Source organism: Mirounga angustirostris, unplaced genomic scaffold (assembly GCF_029215605.1).
Source record: "Mirounga angustirostris isolate CCGP_5_RB_7025 unplaced genomic scaffold, mMirAng1.0.hap1 SCAF_7, whole genome shotgun sequence".
NCBI classification, from domain to species: Eukaryota; Metazoa; Chordata; class Mammalia; order Carnivora; family Phocidae; genus Mirounga; species Mirounga angustirostris.
The window spans coordinates 58,635,003-58,650,064 of NW_026991715.1; the positions used below are offsets into that span (position 1 = coordinate 58,635,003).

General features: G+C 41.5%; 1 protein-coding gene across 1 annotated transcript in view; it reads left to right on the plus strand.

Moving 5' to 3' along the window:
• AGGF1 (angiogenic factor with G-patch and FHA domains 1) overlaps positions 1–11,007 on the plus strand; it is a 71,994-nt gene extending 60,987 nt beyond the window's left edge. The window contains exon 15 of the mRNA XM_054512515.2: positions 10,805–11,007. The gene's annotated coding sequence lies outside the window, so the exon portion shown is untranslated. The remainder of the gene's footprint in view (positions 1–10,804) is intronic.
• The last annotated feature ends 4,055 nt before the right edge of the window (positions 11,008–15,062 follow it).

The window sequence follows — 15,062 nt, forward strand, 5'->3', positions numbered from 1 at the left end:
TCTGACAGTTCTTTTAACAGGAGGCTTTATTACTTTGAATACTTTAAAAATCCATTTGGCTTTAGACTGACCATGTAATGAGATACATGGTATTTTCATTAGTTTTTAGTAAGTGCTGGTTATGAGCAAAGCACTATTCTAAACCTGAGTAGGAGTCTGGAGATTCTAGAGATAGTTCAGTAAGATAGTAAGATAAATGCAACTCAAAGAAGAAAATGGAAAATGATGTAAAAGGAAACTTTCAAGCGCCACACTAATTTGAAAACAGCTACATTTTTTTTTTTTAAACTGGCAACATTTGAGCAAGACTTGAAAAAGTGTAGGATTTGGACTCCTGGAATTACGTGTTTGTTATCCTAGCAAGATGTGTTTTGGATTTATTTTTGAAGTCTAGAGAAATGGAGCCTGTCTTTTCTGTGTTTGAGTCAATGCTTAAACTTCCTTATAAGCTAAAATCTCTTTCTTGTAGTTTTAAATTAAATTTTATTTTATTTTTTAAATTTATTTATTTTTAAGATTTTATTTATTTATTTGACACAGAGAGACACAGCGAGAGAGGGAACACAAGCAGGGGGAGAGGGAGAAGCAGGCTTCCCGCTGAGCAGGGAGCCTGACGCGGGGCTCGATCCCAGGACCCTGAGATCATGACCTGAGCCGAAGGCAGATGCTTAAGGACTGAGCCTCCCAGGCGCCCCTTAAATTAAATTTTAAATAAATTATAAAATATATCTCAAATATCTAATAACTCTTCTTTGTCCCACATTCTTTGTTCAAGTTTCAGCATGAAAAATGCTCTTTAGTTCTTTCTTTGGTAGTGGCAGTTCCCCTAACTTTCGTCAACCATTTAACAATAAATAAATAACATTTCGTTTTCATCGGAAGACCTCATTTCTATCCCCTGCTCTAAAAGTTGGCAAAGCATAAAGACCTGCATTTCATTGGTAACACAGAACATTTACCCCCCAGATGCTTCCCAAAGATTATAGCCTTGAAATCTGCTGTCTGACCTTACCAAAAACCCATCATGAGAAGACTGTTTATGGAGATTACCTCAAAGACATAAAATTATAGAGCTGTGTACTTGGAACATACTCTTTTGGTACGTTCTATATGTGCATTTGGTCTGTAGTTTCCTTGTGACGTTTTTGTCTGGTTTTGGTGTCAGAGTAATACTGGCCTTATAAAATGAGTTGAAAAGTATTCCTTCCTCTTCTCTTTTCGGGAAGAGTTTGTGAAGAATTGGTATTCTTTTTTAAATGTTTGATAGAGGGGCGCCTGGGTGGCTCAGTCGGTTAAGCGTCTGCCTTCGGCTCAGGTCATGATTTCAGGGTCCTGGGATCGAGCCCCGTATTGGACTCCCTACTCAGTGGGGAGTCTGCTTCTCCCTCTGCCCCTCCCCGCCTTGTGCTCGCTTGCTCTCTCTGTCTCTCTCAAATAAACTAAATTTAAAAAAATCTTAAAAAAAAAATAAGTGGTAGAATTCCACAGTGAAGCCATCTGGGCCTGGGCTTTATGAATAGTTTTTTGGTTACTAATTCAATCTTTTCATTATTTAGGTCTACTCAGATCATCTCTTTCTTCTTGAGTCAGTTTTGGTAGTTTGTATCTTTCTAGGAATTTGTCCATTTCATCCAAGTTATCTAATGTGTTGGTATACAGTTGTACCTAGTATTCCTTTATAGTCCTTTTTATTTCTGTGAAGTTGGTAATAATGTCTCTTCTTCATTTCTGATTCCTGGATGTGCACCTTGTAGGAAATAGCTGCATAAAATTTATTATTGGGGCAAGTGTCATGATGTCATCAACTATAGTCGTGAATTGATTCCCGAAGTTTTTTTCTGTAGGACCCAGTGGAGACCATTCTCTGAACTCTCAGCGTCCTGAAAAGCTCTGTATCCCCTGAACAAATAAGGATCTTTTAATCCTGTGGGCCCTGTGGATCATGTAACAGTTTCCTGCTTCAGCTGCTAGGAAGAGACTAAGAGTCAAATATATGGGATGCCTACTCTATATTAGTTTTCTAGTGCTCCTGTAACAAATTACCACAAATTAAGTGGCTTAAACAATAGGAATTTATTCTCTCACAGTTCTGAAGGTTGTAAGTCCAAACTCAAGGTGTCAGCAGGGCCATAGTCTGTCTAAAACCTGTAGGGAAAATCCTTCTTTGCCTATTCCTAGCTTCTGGTGGTGGCCAGCCATCCTTGGTTTCCAGCTGTATCACTCCAGTCTCTACCTTTGTTGTCACATGCCCTTCTCCTTGTGTATCTGTGTCTAAGTTTCCCTCTTCTTGTAAAGACACCAGTCATGTTGGGGGAGACTGGCTGGCTCAGTTGGTGGAGCATGTGACTCTTGATCTCAGGGTTGTGGGTTCGAGCCCCACATTGGGTGTAGAGATTACTTAAAATCTTAAAAAAATAAAATAAAAAATAGGGGCGGCTGGGTGGCTCAGTTGGTTAAGTGTCTGCCTTTGGTTCAGGTCATGATCCTAGGGTCCTGGGGTCAAGCCCATGTCGGGCTCCCTGCTCAGCGGAGAGTCTGCTTCTCCCTCTCCCTCTGCCCCTCCCCCCACCCCTGCTCTCTCCCCCCTTGTAGGCGCGAGTGCACTCTCTCTCTCAAATAAATAAATAAAATCTTAAAAAAAATAAATATATAAAGGCACCAGTCATATTGGATTAAACCCCACCCTAATGACCTTCTCTTAATTTGATTACCTTTGCAAACATCCTATTTCCAAATAAGGCCACATTCACAGGTACCTGGGGTTAGGATGTCAACACCTTTTTTTGCAGGGAGGGGTACACAATTCAACTTGTAACACTTACCTACCAGTTCCATATGGTCAACTTTCTTTGTGCTAATCTTTTATTTTCCTTTTGTCCTGATTCCCTGGATTACTTAGTTTTTTCTTAATTGTATGCCTCTTGGCAGAATCTGAAGGGAAGAGGGCAGGCAGGAAGGAAGACAGTAGAGGAAGTGAGGGAGGAAGAAAAGTTTGCCAAGAAAAATCAGACCTGGAACTTGGGGAACAGAGTTGCAGGAATGGGCAATGGGATGGGGAAGATTGGCTGGAAAAGTGTTCTCAGAATTACTCGTGTGTGTGGGTGTGGGGGAGTGGGAGAAGTGGTTAGCAGCTGCCTACAGCTTAGCCGACCTAGAGAAAAGTGGGATGTAGTTTGAGGAGCTGAGGATTGGGAGGAGGGTATGATCTAGCGACCTTTAAGAAATTATTTATTTATTTACTTACTTAATTCATATATAGTTAACATATAGTGTTATATTAGTTTCACGTGTATAATATAGTGATTCAACAATTCTATACATTACTCAGTGCTCATCATGATAACTGTACTCTTTATCCCCATCACCTATTTCACCCATCCCCACACCCACCTCCCCTCTGGTAACCATCAGTTTGTTTTCTATAGTTAAGAGTCTATTTTTGGTTTGTCTCTTTTTTCTTTGTTCATTTGTTTTGTTTCTTAAATTCCACGTATGAGTGAAATCACATGATATTTGTCTTTCTCTGACTTATTTCATTTAGCAGTATACTCTAGCTCCATCCACGTTGTTGCAAGTGGCAAGATTTCATTTGACCTAGCTACTTATAATACCCATATTAATAGACAATTTTGGATCCAGGTTTTGTGGTGCTTGGAAGCTTATATAGTGTTCAGAATCCATGTATTCTAGTTACTGGGGACACAGACCCATATATCATTGATTTAATGTATACAATTTATCCTAGAGGCCAGTGCCCTAACCTCATGGGATATCATTCCCCAAATGACACCTTAGCTGACGTTTAATAAACTGTTCTAATGGTGTATCAGGCTAGCTGCTTCTAGATGTATATATTTTATAGGATCAGCCAAAGCTACTGAATAAACCAGCATTTCCTCTTTCATCTGTTCCTCATCTTAATCCATTACAGTTGAGAACTTTTATCCTTCAGTTACAGTACACCAAGGGTATCATCACGTCCTTACCCATAGAAATGGGGTCCTTGTTACCATCAGAGGGCTAAATAATCCAGTTCCAAAATCCCATCCTGAGGTTTGGAGGTTCAGAATTTTTGAGCTTCTACTTTCTGGAGCCACTCTGGTACCTACTTTCTTAGCTGGGGCTCCCCCAAATGCAGTGACTGAGACAAGAGCTAAATGCGGGTCGTCTGAGAGGTGATCACAGGAAGCAGGTCTGGGGCAGCAGGGAGAGTAAGAAAGAAATGCTTGCCAAAATGAAGAGGCTTAATTTGTTAAGTATGAATGTGTGTCTTTCATATAATGTCTTCATTTTATATTTGTAATTACAATTGTAAGAAAAGTTATTCCTACATAGTGGGCTATTTTCAATCCTTACCTCTTGGCTTTTTCAGACCCAACTTCCTCATTTTTTTATCTTTATCATTTTCTATCATCCAGTGTTAGAAAACATGTTAACATAGACTTTAAGCTTATTTCATTGGATGGCTTTTTGCTTGAAGACTTCTGTAATTATTTAAAAATATCTTTGAAACTCTACATTTTCATTGTAATTACGTATAAGTACACATTTCTTTTTGCTTGAAACATAGTGAACTAAGCTTGAAGTTTATCCTGGAGGAAGTTTTAAGCAAGAGCGTTAATAGTGAGATTTGTATTTTAAGTATACCGCTTTGGGGAAGTAGGGGAAATGTGTTTGAAGAAAACATACTAGAGACCAGTAGGCCAATTGGACTATTGCAATATTGTGGGTCAGAACTGAGATCTTCTTGAGATTCAACCTGTTCAATATGTAGCAGAAAGTAATCAAGAGAATGGACGATGGGTTAGTAATAAGTAGCTCCAACATGGTTTGTAGTTCTCCTATCTCCCTGACATCTGTTACCTGCCTTGGTGTACCTGAGGAGATTGAGCTGCTGCTCAGACAGCAACACCCCCATGTACTCACCTCTAGAAAGTAGTGCTCCCCAGGGTGGCCTTTTCCAGGCCACTGGAACGAGAGGAAAGCATGGGTAGCAGCCCCTCCTATGGGAACACTCAGGGAGGCATGAGACAATGATTTCTAGTTCTCAGAACTATTAGGAAGGAATTGTACTAGGAGTCATCTCAGATTTTCAATACCTTTTCAGAATCCATTAGTTCCCCATCCTGTATTCTGTTGTGGTTTATGTGCACCCGTTCACCATGGACTACTCCATGCCTATGACTGTGGGAGGCTTACAGGACCCACTTGCTACCATTTTACATTTTTCTTCTCTTAGAGTTGCCAAGTTCCTCATAAAGGCCCATGGTACATTTTCTGGCTGCTTCATTTGGCCCCACATTTGCAATTTCTGTTAACCTACATACAGTTGAATGGACAGTCAGAATCAAAACTATATGCTGTGAGACACAGTAAGGAATGTTTATGTCTAAAATAAGGACTACTTTTTTTTTTACGACCACATCTTTTTTTTTTTTTTTTAAGATTTTTATTTATTTATTTGACAGAGAGAGACACAGTGAGAGAGGGAAGACAAGCAGGGGGAGTGGGAGAGGGAGAAGAAGCGAGCAGGGAGCCCGATGCAGGGCTCGATCCCAGGACCCTGGGATCATGACCTGAGCCGAAAGCAGACGCTTAACAACTGAGCCACCCAGGCGCCCCTTTACGACCACATCTTAAAGGGGAGAAAGAACAGACAAGAAAAAACAAAGGGATATGATGCAGCGATGCAGGCCTTCCTGTTCTTACACAGAGTCCCTAGTGAGGGTTATGCTCAGAAAGTGATCTGTTGGGTGATGCTCCTTCGGCCAGTTGCTCAAAGTGCTGGCAGGGCTGGGGTGGTGTTGTGGACCGCTTGTTTAAACGGCCTGTGGGACTGGCTAAAGTGAGCATCTGGAGGCTTATCTCACCACAACTCCAGAGGGCCGTGTCCCCATCGGTGGTCAGAGTTGACGGGACCTGACCCTGCTGTTAGACACTCCACGCAAGTTTCAGAAGTCCCTACCAGCTCCTTTTGCCAACGGAAAAAGACAAACTTGCACAAAAGAGCTGGTTTGGCTATTTTCTGAGATAATTATAAAGAATAACAACAATAAGGAATGTTTGATTTTCTTTTGTGTCTCTTTTGCAGTAGGAGAAAAGGAAACCATTGCATGTGTATCTTGGGGATACAACCAGAAGTCTGATTCACAGACCTAGTGTTTACCATCCTTTCCTCAGAGACACTGGATCAGAATGCTGTGGCCCATTGGCTTTGGCTCTGACTTCTTGGGAAGATCCAGCCTGCCTGGATTTGTGAATGATTTCATTAATCCAGAATCTTCCTCTCTGCCGAACCAAACTTCATTCTCATTCCTCAAGTCATCACTCCTATGAAGCTTTCTTAGACTATACCAGCTTATAAGGATCTCTCTCCCCTACATTGCTCCTGTCTTCCAGTCGGTATCAAGCATGTGAACATTCACATCATTTCTTAGAATCTAGGCTTGCCTTCACAGCTCAACTACAGCTGACCCTTGAACAGCACAGGGGGTGGGGCATTGACCATCCCCCTCGGAGTCGAGAATCTGCATATAACTCTGACTTCCCCAAAACTTAACTACTAATAGCTTGCTGCAAACTGGAAGCCTCACCAATAACATAAACAGTCAACAGACACATATTTTGTATGTTAGGTGTATTATATATTATATTCTTTCAATAAAGTAAGCTAGAGAAAAAATATTAAGAAAATCACAAGGAAGAGAAGTGCATTTACAGTACTGTATTGATAAAAAAAAAAAATCCACATATAAATGGACCTGCACAGTACAAACTGTGTTGTACAAGAGTTGGCTGCATAATGATCTCCGTGGCAGGAATTGGATCTCATGTTTTATATATTCCTTCATAAGGCCTGGCACAGTGCTGGACAAGTAGTCGGTTTCAGTAAGTACTTGGAGGAGTTGAAAATTCAAAGCATATACTATACCACTTACATGAGGTACTCAGAGCAGTCAAGTTCATAAAGACAAAGTAAAAGGATGGCTGCCAGGGGCTGGGGTGGGGGTGGGATGGAAATGACAGTTCATGTTTAATGGGCACAGAGTTTCAGTTTAGGAAGATGAGAAGGTTCTGGGGATGGATGGTGGGGACGGTTGCAGAGCAATGTGAGTGTATTAATGCCACTGAAGCGTATACTTTAAAAGGGTTAAGATGGAGGAGTGCCTGGGTGGCTCAGTCGGTTAAGCATCCAACTCTTGATTTTGGCTCAGGTAAGTATCTCAGGATCGTGAGATGGAGCCCCATGTTACGCTCCACCCTGAGCCGGGAGCCTGCTTAAGAATCTCTCTTCTTGGGGTGCCTGGATGGCTCAGTCAGTTAAGCGTCTGCCTTCGGTTCAGGTCATGATCCCAGGGTCCTGGGATGGAGCCCCGGCTCCCTGCTCAGCGGGGAGTCTGCTTCTCCCTCTCTCTCCGTCCCTCCCTCCCCTTCTCGTGCTCTCTCTCTCTCTCTCTCTCTAAAATAAATAAATAAGGTCTATAAATAAATAAAAGGCTTAAATGGTAAGTTATATGTACATTCACCACAGGAGGAAAAAATATTTTCAAAAAGGCACATTCTGTAAAAATCTAAGGCTCTTCCTTAGTTCTGCCCTGAGCTGCCCTCCCTGGTGCCCACGTATAGGATCAATACTGTGTGTGAATGAAATTTCCAGTTTGATGGGCTTGCTGGGTCAGCTCTAGACACTGGGTTCAGCTGCCCACTTACTAGCTCCATGTTGTTGTTGTTGTTTTTAAATGAGAACATTCGTACCAGGCTTTTAGTTTAGATTTATTTTTATAATTCATGCCTACACAAGAATGGTTAGGAGGAGTTCAAGTCTAGACCACACAGTGTTACAGCTGCCCTCAGAGTAAGGGCAAAAGGCTAGTAGTGATGGTGTGAATGTGGGCAAGTTACTAAAGATCTCAAAATATTCAGCATCCAGTTTTGTTTGGTTTGTGTCTCTGTAAAAGGGGGATGATAATAGTAGCTTCCTTCCCCTGTAGATTTGTTGGGAGGATTACATGATAGGAATGGCCTGAAATGTCTCCCAGGGTACTTGAGGCAGAATAGAAGCTGAAAACTATGGCTACTTTTTATAAATGGCCGCTAAGAATGCTTTGATTTTGTGCTTTTAGCTTGGATCTGAGAAGAATGAGATAGACCACAGGTACCTTCTAGATCCATGGTGCCTTGTCTGTGATGTGTGATCCCACATGTAACCAAATCCCTGGAAGGTACCCAGTTGGTGGCTGGGGGGCATCCCCACTCAGAGAAGAAAGGCCTGAGGGCTCTTTCTCTCAGACCAACTTTCCCCTCTCAGCCAGAAACACAGCACCAGCAACTCTTGGGATCTCGGGTCCCTGTTCAGTCTCTTTCTTTAATGGAAGTATGAAGAATCTTGGGACAGGACACGTTGAGACCCGGCTGGGCTGGTTTTCTCCCCTGTGTGGTCAGGGGGATGGGTTTGACCACTCTTACTTGACTCAGAGAAAAAGGGGCATTGGGCCAAGAAAAATGAGGTGTCCACCCCACACTGAGCTTTGTGCCAGGCAAAGAAAAATCAACCCGGGGCTCAAGGATCTTGTTCTTTAGTGACTAATGATCTATATGCCGTGATAATCTGTTTTCAAAGAACAGTTGCAGTTTGTTTCTTCTTTTCAAAGGGAGTTGAATACATTGATCTTAAGGGTTTTCAAGTAGGCATCTAAAATCATTTGACTTTGGTTTAATATGGGGGACTTAACGAGTTGTGAAAATGAAAATGCTTCATGAAAAATACTTGAAATAAACTCAAGGCCACATTAACATTTGATTTGCACTTCCAAACAGAAGCTGTTTTTACATTCTTATTTACTCTTATGATATACTGTAAGTATTTTTCCCCATGACTCAATAGGATGGGATATTTTTCTCCTTTCTTTCAGATAGTTCTCAGTTTGAATGTGACACAGAGTTCCCATTTTCCCCATAAATTACATATTTATAGTACACAGGAATAGCCGGAATGCTGTATGACTCTCAAAAGTACTTCTGTACTTGAATTATAGAGAAAATGACTTAATATGATTCTGAACTTTGGGCACTCTTGATGTAGCTGCAGCAGGGAGGAGAACAGGACTCCATGTTCTGGGCCTGGGTCCTGTTTGTTCAGAACCCTGTCCTCTGGGCCTGCCCCCAGCTATGTGCACTTTAGGCAGGGTGATGAGGGGAAGGATGGGCACGAGCAGTCGGAAGCAGAGCTAGCTCACAAGCAAAGGCAGTGTTAAGAACACAGGCTTTGACATCATGCTGCTTGGGTTCAGCTCTGCCATATACTAGCTCTGAAAGCTTGGAATGGTTTCTTAGCTTCTCTGCTTCCTTTGCTTTTTCCTTTCTAAACTGGCCTAACAGAAGGAGTCATGCTTAGGGTTAGGACAAGAATTGAATATGATAGCATGTGGAAAACTCTCACCCCGATGTTCAGCCTGGCGTGAGTCATCGATAAACCATGATGGTCGTCCCTGAATGAGTTGTAAACAGGACAAGGATATCTTCTATTCCTTATACCATTCCTCCCCTTCCTCCTGAGACCAGCTGAGCTCCCTGCTTGGGAGGAAATACCCTTCATTCCCCTGAGAAAGCTAAGTGGGATCTGAGGGTGAGGGGAGCACAGCGGGCCCTCAAACCTTTGGTCCAGTCCCTATGTTGGGGTTCACGTGGGGCTAGTCCTATCCACCGTGGTAAGAGACTATATGATGGCCTGGGAGCCAGGGACATGTTTGTCTGGAGGGGCCTCAGGGTAGTAGATGCCCCCTTTGAAACCCTATGTCTTAGGTGACAATGGGCAGCTAGTTGAGCATTTAGGAGCTTGTGTTTTATTGTTTTTTTAAATGAATTTTACAGTACAATTTATATACAATTAAATGCTCCCATTTTAAATGTAGTTTGGTGGGTTTTGAAAAATGTATACAAACATGTCAGCACCACCTAAATCCAGATACAGAATATTTCCATAACTCCCCCAAATTCTCTTATATCCTGTTCAGTAAATGTTCCCTTCTTCCCACTCCCAGGCAATCACTGATCTGTTTTTTGTTACTATAGAAAAGTTTACATTTTCTAGAATTTCATATAAATGGAATGTGAAAGCTTCTTTTTTCATAATGCTTTTGAGATTCACCTATGTGGCATATATCAGTGGATTCTTTTTTTTTTTTTTTTTTTGCTGAGTTATATATACCACAATTTGTTTATCTGTTCCCCTGTTGATGGTCATTTGGGTTGTTTCTGGTTTGGGGCTATTGTATATATTTTGAAAAAGCTGTTATGAACATATGTGTACAAGTCTTTGTGTGGGTATATATGCATATACATATGTATATATATTTTTAACATTATTTATTTATTTATTTATTTTAAGTGAGCTCTACACCCAATGTGGGGCTTGAACTCACAACACCAAGGTCAAGAGTCACATGCTCTTCCAACTGAGCCAGCCAGACGTCTCTGTGTAGATATATATTTTAATTTCTTTTGGATAAATACCTGAAGTAGAATTACTGAGTAATATGGTGAGTATATGTTTAAATTTGTGAGAAACTACCAAATGTTTTCGGAAGTAGCAGTAATGTTTTACACTCCTTCCAGCAATGTGTGAGAGTTCCAGGGATCCACATCCTCACTGACACTTAATATTGTCTGTCTCTTTCATTTTGATCATTCTAGTGGGTGTGAAGTAGTACCTCATTTTTTTTTTTTCCATTTTGGTTTTAATTTGCATTTTCTTTTTCTTTTTTCTTTCCTTTTTTTTTAAAGATTTTATTTATTTATTTGTCAGAGAGAAGAGAGAGCACAAGCAGGGGGAGCAGCAGGCTGAGGGAGAAGCAGGCTCCCTGCTGAGCAAAGAGCCCGATGTGGGACTCGATCCCAGGACCCCGGGATCATGACCTGAGCTGAAGGCAGATGCTTAACTGACTGAGCCACCCAGGCATCCCTAATTGGCATTTCCCTAATGGCTATTGATGTTGAAGTCTTCCCATGTGTTTATTGGTCATTAATATATCTTGTTTTGTGAAATCTGTTTCAAATATTTTGCCTATATTTAATTGATTTCTGTCTTCATAGTTGAATTGTATTAGTTCATTGTGTATTCTGCATACAAGTTCTCTGTCAGATGTATGTATTGCAAATATTTTGTCCCATTCTGTGGGATAAAATAGAGTGCTCTGACTGATGAGACAAATTTTAAGGTGACATTCATCACATGGAATCCATGATCTGAATGCAAGTTTAGGAAAACTATAGGTTTTAATGAGAAAGTCAAGTTTAATTAATTGTCTTCTGATGAGTAGATTTGCATTGGGGTTTGGCACTTGACGCTTAATAGCTAATTACAAGGACTGCCTGTAAATAATAAGTAATCTGCACCCCCAGTTTCATGTTGGAGATGTCATAATTGCTGTTTGTTGAAGGATAGCAAGGCAGATGGAATGAATACTAGCCAAAACTTTCTAGGGGCATTCCAAGATGGTGCTCTGAGAGTTGGAGAATGGATCCCAGTTGTCCACCACAGACTGAGATGGAATCAGTCGTTTCAGATACATGCTATGTACCCAGTTGCCTTTGAATCATGGAGACAGCAGAGACTGCCAGATGGCCTCTCGTTATTTCCCTTTTACCAGGCCATAATACATCCAGTTATTTCAGACAATACCATCCTGCTCCGTCCTTCCAACTCTATCTGGCATTTAGCTAATTCCCTTCAGTACTTAGGCAACAGACAAACTTCCTGTAATTTACCATATCAAGAGCATTTGACAGGATTGGACATCCATTCATGACTTCACCATCTTGGAACAAAAGAGAACTCCCTTAACCTAACAAAGGGCATCTACAAAAACCTTACAGTTAACAGCAGACTGAATGGTGCACGACTGAATGCTTTTTCCTTAATACTGAGAAAATCACTTTGTCTGTGGAATGCAGAATGAATTGTAGAGAGGTGGGCAAAAGTCAGGGATAGAATGTCAAGTCAGGGATAGGAGATTATTGCAATAGATCAGGCAAAGCTGAAAGCTTAGACTTGGGTGGCTGCCAGAGAAGTGAGAGACGTTTGACAGGCAGAATAAGTAGCGCTCATTCACAGATCGGATGTGGGGATTGAGGGAGCGGTACACGGGGAACTCCTAGGTATTAGCTCGCTCACCTGGATGGATGGTGCTGCAACTCATTGATCAGGAAAATCAGGAGGATGGGAAATGTCCATTTTCTTCTGCAGAGACCCTACCCTCTCTACAATGGCCCCTCAAAGTCAACTAGAAGAGTGTGCTATCTGTGGAAGACATATGTATTCAGAAGGGGAGTGAGGTATTTTCAAGCATATGAAAATACATTGAAATACACAGGCCTCCGACTACACGTGGACATTGAAGGAGAAACACAGGTCTTATGAGATAAATTGTTGGGAAGATGTGCTGATTCTGAAATACCGGAGAAGAAGTGAGAATGATCTATTTCAAGATGCTTCATAATAAAGCTCTTTAACATACTATCTAATTTACATATCTCACAGTCATGTGAGATAGAATTTTTCTTTTCTTTTTTTTAAGATTTTATTTATTTATTTGTCAGAGAGAGAGCTCACAAGCAGGGGGAGAGGCAGACAGAGGGAGAAGCAGGCTCCCTGCTGAGCAAAAGTCAGGGATAGAATGACCTGGGATCATGACCTGAGCCGAAGGCAGATGCTTAAGCCACCCAGGCATCCCCTCAGATTTATTGATTTGTCCAGCACTAATCAATGGTGAAAGGGGGTTTTAAACTTAAATCTTTGATTGTAGTGTCCCTGACCTTTTCAGTGCTACAATGAAAGTTAACTTCATCCAGGAAGAGAGTCCTCAGAAAGAATTCAGGTCTGTACAGGCTGGGTCTTCTCTCAGAGGTTGCTTCCCTTTTCTCCCACCCAGCTCAATCCTACTTATCCTTCAAGGCTCAGTTCAGATGGATTGTTCATCTTTCATAAATCTTTTATGTCCATTCCTGCCTACTGATTTCGTCCATTAAAAAAATTTTTAAATCATATTTTATTTAACACAATATATCAAAAATAGCATTTTAACATGTAATCAATATAAAAACTGAGATAATTTACATTCTTTTTTTTTCTGTACTAAGTGTTTGAAGTCCAGTGTACACTTTACACCTACAGCACATTTCAGTTTGGACATAGCCATTTCTTTACCTACTGGCTTCTTCCTCCTCCATTGCCTCCTCTTCTTCGGGGACCAAGAAGATGGTACACTTTCCAGTTGTCACTTCCATGCCTTTCACCCCCACCCCTCTGTGCCACATATTTCTAGAGCCTTCTGCGTGGCAGAGCCTCACAGCTGTCCACTCTGAGAGTCATTTTTCAAGCTGCTGTTAATTGCCACCCAAGCCGAGGCTGCTTCCAGGTCCCCTGTAAGGGGTGAAGCCTCTTCCTGCTCTGTTTTGGTGGCTTTGTGACCATGACCCCCATGGACTCAGAACTGGGCAGTGTGGTCACAGCCTGCAGAGTCCAAAGGTGCACCCTGTCCTCTGGGGGCTGGGGTGGTAGGAGTGCACTGGTCCCCAAGCTGCCATCACCTGCGTCTGCCATCACCTGTATGTCTGGCTTCCTCAGAACCTCTGGTACTGATGCGGGTCTTTCGGGCATGGTTGGGAGTAGGGGGGCTGCAGGTTTGATTGCCCCCCCCAGACCAGTTGAGGGGTAGGAGGAGCATGTGTTTTCCTCTTCCATATTTGGACCTGTCTATGGAACTTGCTCTTTGTGTCATTCTGTGTGATATGGGTGTATTTAGCGTATACCATTTTGTCCTATTATTTAAATATGCATCTGTTCACGTATACATTCATTATTTTTCAACCAACAGTTACTGAATGCATGTGTACAAGACACTCTTTTGGATGATAGTTCTGTATTTAAGTCTAGAAATCTCAGTTAAACTTTAGTATTTTTTTTTTCTGTTATTGGGGCAGAATGTAAGTGTAAGGCAGGCTGAAGGAGAAAGTAAGTGGAGGGGGTCTTCTCTCTCAGCCGTGTTCTCTTGGACCTGGATACTGGAGAGTCATGGGGTACTTTAGGGTACCCTGGGTGCAGAGGAAAGGTGGTGTCCACCATGTGAAGGCCAACCTGGGTCTCCTGTAAAGCCCAAGTGGTGAATAGAAGAAGAATTTAGTTTTCTAAGCCATTTCTTTGCCTGTTTCTCAGACCAGTGTCCCTTGTGTTTGAACTTAGTGTGAATGACCATCTTAGTGATTCTAACAATGAAAACAGAAAGTTAGAAGACAGAAGTTTTCTTTAATTGTGAAAGCTATAGAAACCTATCTGCATTTGGTCAATACAGAATACTTCCAGTCATAGGTGCATTCTTCTGGATACCCCCCCACACACACATCACATGGAAACCCACCTAGTAACATATGAACAGTGAAGTTTCACCAGAATGAAGAAACATACCCTTTGCTATTTTCATAGGAATGCGAATACAATGGAGCTGTATCCTCTTAGCTCGTCAGCTTTTTCTGACACCTTAGCCTGGATATCCCTAAAGTAAAGTCGAGACAAAGGATCATAAACAGGTACTTTATTTGAGAAAGGATATTAGACACAGGAATGAGGAATGGGGGAGTGAAACAGGGAAGGTGGAAAAACCAGTACAAGATTGCACTCTCAATACACAGATGACCGATAAGCACATGAGAAAGCACCCAATATCACTAGTCATTGGGGGAATTAAGATTAAAATCAAATGAGATACCTGCTGAATGTCTGCTAGGATGGCTGAATTATAAGACTGGTTGCAACAGATGTTGGCGAGTCTGTGGAACAGTTGGAGTTCTCATAAATTGTTGGGAGAAGTGTAAAAGGGTGCACTGGCTTTAGCGAGGTCTGGCAGTTTGTTATAAAATGAAATACACATCTCTGTGGCCCAGCAATTCCTTTCCTAGATATTTACTCAGTGCAAATATCAAATATGCAGATACAAACAACCTTGTATAATAACGTTCATAGAAGCATTATTTACAATAGTAAAAGACTAGAAACAGCGTACTTACAG